Genomic DNA, 9637 nt, shown 5'->3' with positions numbered 1-9637 from the left:
GGTTAGCGAATCATTCAAATCCTAAGTAACCTTTGGAGAGACAAAGTCTGGTGGCGCATTACCATGATGGGAAGAATCAGAAGCAAATAATTGTTGATAAAAATTCAAAATGTGAGCATCTAAAAGTTCACCCCTAAGTTCCACATTATCGTCAAAAAGCAAACAAGAAAGTATTATTTTTCCTACGATTGCTAGTCATGTAGCATGGAAATACTTCGTGTTTCTGTCTCCCTCAGCTAACCATAACTGATTTGAACATTGTCTCCATATGATTTCCTCCCTCAACAACTCTTTGGCCAACTTGGATTTACAGGAAGCCCTTGACACCAAGCTAGCAGATGATCCGATCGTGTATGAAGCACATGAGAAATCGCAGCTAATGGAAAAAGAGCTTGCTAAGAGTTAGTAGCCACCCCCTAATCAAGTTGTTCTTCCACAAAAGCCAACCTTGCCCTACCATTATCCCATGTGAACGGATAACCTGTAAAACCAAAATCACTCAACCTAACATCAGAAAATATTTTCCGGAAAGAATCAATATAACCTTGAGCCCTAGTAAGTCCTCCCGATTTTTTTTAATAGGCTAAAATTTCATTGAAATCCCCCAACATAACTACGGTAGATCCGATCAGAGATGCAACTCACAAAGTAATTGCCACTTGTATTTTTGACCCCAATCAGACCAACCATAAAAATCCATAAACTGAAAATCTCTATGCCCGTCAATGTGTACCTGAAAATCAACGTGATGCTGCAAATAAAATAAGAGTTGGAGAGAAAGATTCTCCGATCACAAACATGCTATAGCACCACCTAAATTCGTACGCCGAATAATAAACATATTCTTAAAACCAAAATAGACTTACCAAAATTCATTCTCGCCTCACCAACACGTATCTCCATGAGGAAGAGAATGTTAATAGATCGAAAAGGACGATTCTTTATGCTAATTTATAATTATATCTAGATATTTTCATTTTAAAAAATTTAAAATAATTATAACCAAATTTCATAGTAGAAAATACAGAATTTAGATTTTAGGGTGAAATAAAAAAATAAGTTAAATATTATATTCATGAATACAAATTATAGACTTAAAAGTAAATACTAATATCTGTTTGTTTCATGAAAAATATGTTTTAAAAAATATTTTTCACATTTTCGGAGAAATAAAAAAATAGTTAATAGAAATAATTTTTATTAAAGTATAAAAGAATAATTATTCAAATATCCTATAGTCTATAAATCATTTCCGTTAATTGTAAAGGAGATTCATTTGAAATGTAATATTTTAATTGATAAAAATTTTATAATTCTCTAATTACCTTCACTTTCCTTAATTTTATTTTAATCTCGCATCAGAGAATTGAAAACAATAGTGACAGATTTGATTATAAAAAAATTACTGAGATTGCGGCGGGATAGGTTCAACTGCAACCGTGGAAGCTTTATGGCCCTATCAAACATAGTAAATCAGTCATTCATGGGTACTTTTTTTTTTTATTATTAAAGATGCCATTCCAGTAACACAAGTCACTGCAAATGGAGAGGAATAATGAGCAAGGATGATGCAAGAAGTGTTGCTCAAATAATTTTTTCATGCATGGACTTGATAGAACACTTAAATTCCATTTGTTTTCAAAAAATAATTTATATTTAAAAAATAATATCTTTCATCGTTTAATTTTAATTTATAAATAAAATATATTAATAAATTTATATGTAAAGATATTCTTACAACATAAGTATTTAGGGGAAAACGTTGAATTAGAAGTAGAGGGAAGCTAATTAAACTAAAAAAAAAAAGTCATATAATTGTGACATTTAATAAAATTTTATAAATTATATTTTTATCAAATAATAATAAATATTTTTATAAAATATATTTAAAATAATAAGCAAAATCCCATATCGGACCTATTTGTGAAATATACCTTGTACCCCTAAAATGTAAAGTGAAAATAGTACAGAAATAGAATAGCATTACATGTTTTTGTTCAGCTATAATCATATTGGGCTCACCTTTAAGTACACTATCGTCCTAGAGTTATAAATACAATGATAATATATTAAAATTATAATATTGTTTTATTTATAGAATAGATCCACTCCAAAATATACCAAAAAAGATATTAACACTTTTTCATAAAAAATATTTGATAAAACAAAAGAGGTTTCTCTCATTTAAAACAAAAGAGGCTCCAACAGACCTATGGAGGAGGGTTTCCCTCCCCTCTTCTTTTTCCTTCGTTTCTTTATTTTCTTTTTTCTCTCCTTCGTTATTTTCTTTTTACATCAATCATCATTAAAATTTAAGTTAAAAAATTTAGATCTAATTTGAATATCGAAAAATCTCTATCGAATAGCATCTTTTATAAATCCCTTACTATTTCTCTTTATTTTACAAAGTCCCTTCCTCAAAATCAAGTATCGAAGAATCCACACAAAAAAGTAAAGTTTGTACTAAGATTCAAAAACATATTGCTATTTTAAAAAGAGAAAAATAGAAAGTTTATTGGGTTTGATCGGCTTCCCTTACTTTTCTGGTGGGAAATGCTGGCCTTTTGATTTTAATTTCATTTGTTCTGCTATTTTCAATAGTGCGACCCCACTCCTTCAATTGAGGGTTTTTTAGTTTTCTCAGCAGCTGTTATTATTGGTTGGCAATTTTGCTTTTGTGCAATTTGGAAGATATTTTCTCATGTCCACTGACCGACTGCTTTGAAGGTGTTCTCGACTAATGTATATTAACGTTGAAGCGTTGTGACGTTTTAAATTGACCGATCCATGGCTAGTATAGACTGAAAAATATCATGGCATTAATTTTTGACGTCTAATTTTGATTTGGTCTTACATCTTGATTGTCCCATAAATGCAATTTTTCTGGGTTTGATTTTGTTTGAGCCTCCCTTACTTACTTTTGCTTTGTGGTTTATGGGTTCTGGTTTTGCATATTTGGTGTGTGTAGTTAACTGCATCACTTTATTGCTGCTGCGTTCCATTTTTAGCTTGTTGGTGCACATGGTGATGCATAGTGTTACTAAGTTTCCAGATGGTTACATAGTGGTTGGCTTTTCTTGGACCGGTATATACTGAGGTTATGTTTTGGGTGCACTTTTTTGTTTGCCTATTGTAACGACCTGAAAATCGGACCGCTACCGGCGCTAGGATCCAGATCGGCATAAGGCCGCCGGGACCCGTAGCAAGCCTGACATACAACCTGTATACCTAGGTAATCCCATACATGATCAACAATTACATAAAAATTTTGATCTTTCTTATTCATTTACCAAACTTACCCTGTGCATGCACAACTCATAAACATAGCCATCAACCCTACATTGGAGTCCTCATCAATACTCCAATGGGGTAGCATAACATATATTAAGTTTGGTTTCCATAAAACATCATTAAATCATTACATTTGAAAGACCATGTAACAAAAGGGATTAATATACACTAGGGTCAAGCACAATTCTAACTTCAATACAATTCTTAACATTTCATGACTATTCAATACATTACATTACAATTCATCATGTCCACATCTAACTATTACATAAACATAACTTTACTCTTCTTGACCTCCTGACCTATCCCGTACCTGCATACCTGGGGGATTAGGGAAATGGGGTGAGCTACTAGAGCCCAGTGAGCAGAATAGTAAAACATTAAATTTAAAGTCCCTGCTTTCATGAAATGCATCACATCACAAACATATCACATAAAGGAGGAACTTGTCACCAATAGCCCTCTACATATCCAATAGTGCCAGGAACGTAGAATGGGTCTTCCTGGACTTCCTCTTACATAGCATGTCATAACATTCCAACGTGCCAAGGACGTAAAATGGGTCTTCCTGGACTTTCTTTTACATAGTGCCAGGGACGTAGAATGGGTCTTCCTGGACTTCCATACCATATCATCATCATATCATACCATATCATATCATATAAGGGCTAATGGATCATTCAATGCTCATCCACATCAACAACATAATATGCAATGCAACATATTCGTGAATTCTAATGCAGTCAACCTATTACATAAACATGGTATTCATGATGCGTGAATCATGCTAAAACTTTCATTATTTGCTTTAAAACATAAAGAGTAATTCTACTCACCTTAGGCTAGCTCTGACAAGATTCTCTGAAACAGCCGACTCACTGCTGAGACCCTCGGTTCCTCGGGTTCGAACCTACACAGGTGGACTTAAATGAGGGACCAAACATACTAGAACATGACTCTAAAATACTCCTCAAAAACCCCCTAAAACACCTTAAAACATTCATAGAAATCATGCAAAGGAGGGCTGAACAGGGCACTTTCGGCGGCAGGTTCGGCGGCCGAAAGTCCCTCCAGAGCCGAAAGTCATGCACCTTCGGCGGCACTTTCGGCGGCCCAAAGGTTCACTCCAGAGACGAAACTCATGTATGTTCGGCAGCACCTTCGGCGGCCGAAACTTCCTTCGAGAGCCGAAAGTCCACTTTCGGGGGCAGGGTTCGGCAGCCCAAGGCTTGCCTCCACAGGCAGGTTTGGCGGCCGAAAGTCCCTTCAGCTGCCGAACCTGAGTTCTTCCAAAGGGCAGAACTCAGCCTCTAACATGCACAAAAGCCTCCCAAATCATTCAACATGCATTTACCTATTCTACAACATGCAAACTCAAGCATATAAGCACCTAGGGGCTTCAAACTATCCTAAACCCCAACTACAACACATTAAACAACCCACATTGCTCAAAAACATAACATTAACCATAAAACCAACAATAACCTAAACATGCATTTCTACCCCATAAAACTTTATAAAACTCGTTTAAAACATGCAAGAGGGGTAGGATCTAAGCTTATCTCTTGAAGATCGAGAGGGAAGACGATCCTAACTTGGAGATGGGGAGAAATCCACTCTTTGGTCTCCAAGCTCCAAAACTTGCTCAAATATCTTCAAACCGAGATAAAACTTGTTAATACATAAAAGATTGAAGGAAAAACATCAAAAACGACCATGGGAGGGCATGGACTCACCGTTGGCCGAAAATGGGGAGAAAGCTCGCCCATTTCGGCCATGGAGCCCTTTTATAGGGGCTGCCAGACCACCTTTTGGCAGCCTAAAGTGCCTCCAAAACTCATGCAAGTTCGGCGGCCGAACATGAGGTTCGGCGGCCAAACCTTTGTAACTTTCGGAAGCCTAACATGCCCCCCTAAACCATCTAGTGTTTGGCGACCGAACCTGATAATGCCTCCTTGGTCTTTTTCATTCAAAACTCAATTTCCTTCTTACTTAAAATCATAAAATATATTAAAACATTTTATAAAAATATGATTTTACCCTTCTAGAGGCTTCCGACATCCGAGATTCCACCGGATGATAGGAATTCCGATACCGGAGTCTAGCCGGGTATTACACCTGTAGTTTGTACTCTAGCCTACTTGGCCTTTGCTTAAAACCAATCCACATTTGCATTTGTTAAAAAAGAAAAAAGAAAAAGGTATAATAATGGTATAAACCTTGATTTATTTCTTTATATCCGCTTTCTCATAAAAATCATTAAAGACAAACTATAATTTAATAAATTATATAAATTAGTCTTTATATTTTTTTAAAACTAATAATTTATTTCCTTATAATTTAAAAAATTAATAAATTAGTGACTATATTACAATATTTCAATATTTGTTTATTTCATCCTTTAATATAATATCTATAAATTTCACACATTCCATTAATTTAGTTCCTTAATTATAAATTAAATACAAACAATGAATTAGCCCTTAAAAATAATATAACAATGATAATTTAACTACTTTTTCATAAAAGTGACTAATTAATAAATTATTTTTTAAGTTATAAAAAAATAAATTACTAATTTTAATAAATATATTAATTTTAATAAATAATAGAGACTAAATAATAATTTACTTAAAAATCAATATATATATATATATATATGAAATTTTGACTTTTATCAATTATTTATTTTTCATTTCCACTCCATTATAAACAATCAAATGTAATCACAACGGGTGGATCAATTTTCTGAGGAAAAATTATTATGTATTGTCAGTGGTATGTAAAAACTTCATATTTCAATTTTTAAAAATATATTAAAATATCATAATATTTAAAATTAATTAATTTTTTTAATTTTAATTATTAAATATTTAATTTTTTTCATCTCATAGTTTTTATTCATTTTATTCACACATATTTAAAAAATAATTTTTTATTAACTTTTTTATTATACTCATTTTAAATATATTAAATTTTATTAAATACTAAAAAATATCTTAAATACTTACTTAAAAAAATTATCTTGAAAATAATATAAAATTAAACATGATTAATAGTGGATTTATATATTAATCATAATATAAAAATAAAAATAAATAATAATTTTGAATCTAAAAATAAATAAATAAAAATTATAATATAATCACATGAAAAAGTTCATTAATGATCAGTCATTTGAGATTCAAAAATATATTAAAATATTACTAAAATTTTTAAAAAATTTATTAATTAAGCATTTCATTATTTAAGATATTAATTTTATTATTTAAAAAATTTTAGATTTTTATCTATTACTTTAGTTAAAATTAATAAAGAAATTAAATTTTTAAAGACTTTCAAATTTATTTAAAATATATATATATATATTTTAAAATTAATGAGTTTTCACATCAAATTAAAAAATAATTTTTCATTTTTTAACTGAAAGGATATTTATAAGACTAATTAGTATTTTTAAAAGCATAAGCGTTTTTAGTAAATTATTCTAAAATTTCTTTTACGCATTTATTGTGGGTATTTAAGGTCTAGAACCTATGTCACACCAATAACTTAGCCTTTTCTTTCTTTCTTTTATTTTTATTTTTATAAATTGATTCATACGAAATTTTGGTGAATTGATTTAAAATATATTTAATAGTAACAACTGATATATTTATTTATAAATTTACAGCAATTTATAATTAATATTTGTAATAAGTTAGTTATTTCAATTTAAATTATTTTCTCTAATTTATAGCCAATTGATAAAAAATTTTATTTACAAAATAAAAATTCATAGAATAAACGATTTATTATTAAAAAAACTAAATTGTAACAAATTTTTATCATTTAATTATTATTTATTGATATTAATATATTTCAGTTCTGGAAATGTAAAACCAGTAATCAGCTGCCATTTCACCTTCTTCTGAGCTCTTTAAAAACCTTTAAACTCATAGATTAACGTATAATTTATTAAAAAAGAAGAAGGATAGTCCACTCCTTGCCTTCCTTCCATATAAGTACAACAAATATTTCCAGGTCTTCATTTTGCCTGTGCAAAGATTAGAAACGAAAAGAGAAAGAAAGAAAGAGAGACAAGGATTTTTGTTTGTTTGGCCATGGAAGTTGAATTTGATACCAAGATTTTGCTATCTTTTGTGTTTATAGTGTTTTTTGGAGTGGTGATGCGTCTCTATAATGTTTTGGTGTTGCAACCAAAGAGGCTTCGTTCCATCCTGAAGAAGCAGGGCATCAATGGACCACCGCCAACTTTCTTCTCGGAAATATAACAGATGAAAGCTACTTCTGCCAATGATTCACCTCTCCTTCATAACTGTGCAGCTCTTATCTTTCCTTTCTTTGAGCTTTGGAGAAAGGAATACGATATTCTCATTATCATTCAGATCGCTTGCATCTCTGCAATCTGCGTGTTTGTTATTTGAATCATTTAATCAACTTCCCCTCATCATTTAATTTTCAGGGAAAGTGTTTGTGTTTTCGCTGGGAAACACACAGATACTGAATTTGAATCAACCTGATGTGGTCAAAGAGATCACAACATGTGTATCCTTGGACTTGGGGAAACCTTCATATCAACAAAAAGATCGTGGTCCTTTGCTTGGTCAAGGGATTCTGACATCAAATGGGGCTTTTTGGTCTCGTCAGAGGAAGATCCTTGCGCCTGAATTGTACATGGAAAAGGTTAAGGTATGATGAATAAAACCAACCTTTTGATTGTCTATTTTTTTTTGCAGTGGTCGAGAATTCTGGTGCTGAATCTTGATTTGAAATGAACCTTTTTGCAGGGAATGGTGAACCTGATAACCGAGTCTACCCTTATATTGATAAATTCATGGAAGCGTGTGATTGAGAAAGATGGAGTTGCAGATATAAAAATTGATGAGGGCATGAGACCTCTGCAGATGTTATCTCCAGAGCCTGTTTTGGAAGCAATTATTCCAGGGGAGAAAAAATTTTCCTGAAATTAAGACATCTTCAGGAGGCTATGTCCAAGAAAAGTCTAGCCACTGGGATTCCTGAAATGAGGTCAGCTTCTTCGTTATGTGAAAAACTGATGGACCTTTTTAAATATTTTAACCGATAGAGACTGAACTTGCCAACTTGCCTCAGATATCTTCCCACAAAAAGCAACAGAGAAGCATGGGCATTGGAGAAAGAAATCCGCAATTTGATTCTGCAGGTAGTGAAGGAAAGACAAGAAGGTACATATGAGAAGGACTTGCTGCAAATGATTCTTGAGGGTGCCAAAAACAGCAACCTAAGCCGCGAAGCCATGGACAGATTCATGGTTGATAATTCTAAGAACATATACTTGGCTGGTTATGAGACTAGTGCAGTTTCTGCAACATGGTGCCTCATGCTTCTGGCCGCAAATCCGGAATGGCAAGACCGTGTCCGAGCACAGGTTCTTGAAATTTGTGGAGGTGGAATGCCAGATTCTGATATGGTTCGCAAGATGAAACTGGTATGAGAATTTATTACAACTTGTTGTTCTTATGCATTATGAATAACTTTGAACAGTTAAACTTCAAAACCCAGAAGGAATCTGCAAGATCTGTAAGCTAGTAATATGAGAAAAGAGGCTAAAAGCAATTGTTTTAATTCCTTGCAGCTTAACATGGTGATTCATGAAGCACTGAGACTTTATCCACCAGTGCCTGTGATTTCAAGGGAGGCCTTCAAGGACATGAAATTTGGCAACATTAAGGTACCAAGGGAAGTTAACATATGGACAATGGTTTTGCCATTACATACAGATCCTGAAATATGGGGTTCAGATTCTTACAAGTTCAACCCAGAAAGGTATGCAAATGGCATATCAGGTGCTTGCAAGAATCCTTTCTTGTACATGCCATTTGGTGTTGGGCCTAGAGTATGCCTTGGACAGAACTTAGCCATGGTTGAACTCAAGATAGTTATAGGTCTTGTATTGTCTAACTACTGTTTCTCCATCTCTCCCAAATACATCCATTCCCCTACTCTTAGGCTGGTCATAGAGCCACAACATGGAGTCAATCTCTTAGCTTTAGTATAGGTTAATGTTAAGTAATTACCTTTTTATTTTTTTATTAGAATAATATATATATATATATATATATATATATACTCTATTGGATGTGGTAAAGATACAAAAACCAATTCTATCAAAATTAATTATTTTTTTTATTCATTAGGACTAAAAAGGTAGTAATTGTAACTTAATATAACCTAAAATGAAGAGTAAATTAAAAAGTATATTTCAGTAATATTGTCAAAAATTAAATACTAAATAAACATAAAGCAGTAGTAGAATTCAAATTCCAAAATTTCAGTTCATTTTTCTTAGTAAATGTAACGCCCC

At 32.3% G+C, this 9637-nt stretch overlaps 1 pseudogene; it reads left to right on the top strand.

Moving 5' to 3' along the window:
* Nucleotides 1-204: 204 nt before the first annotated feature.
* On the top strand, nucleotides 205-9331 carry LOC110608893 (annotated as a pseudogene).
* Nucleotides 9332-9637: the final 306 nt, after the last annotated feature.

Source organism: Manihot esculenta, chromosome 2 (genome assembly GCF_001659605.2).
Source record: "Manihot esculenta cultivar AM560-2 chromosome 2, M.esculenta_v8, whole genome shotgun sequence".
In the NCBI taxonomy this organism is placed as follows: Eukaryota; Viridiplantae; Streptophyta; class Magnoliopsida; order Malpighiales; family Euphorbiaceae; genus Manihot; species Manihot esculenta.
The sequence above is the reverse complement of the archived record's forward strand: the minus strand, read 5'-3'. Positions and strand labels throughout refer to the sequence as shown.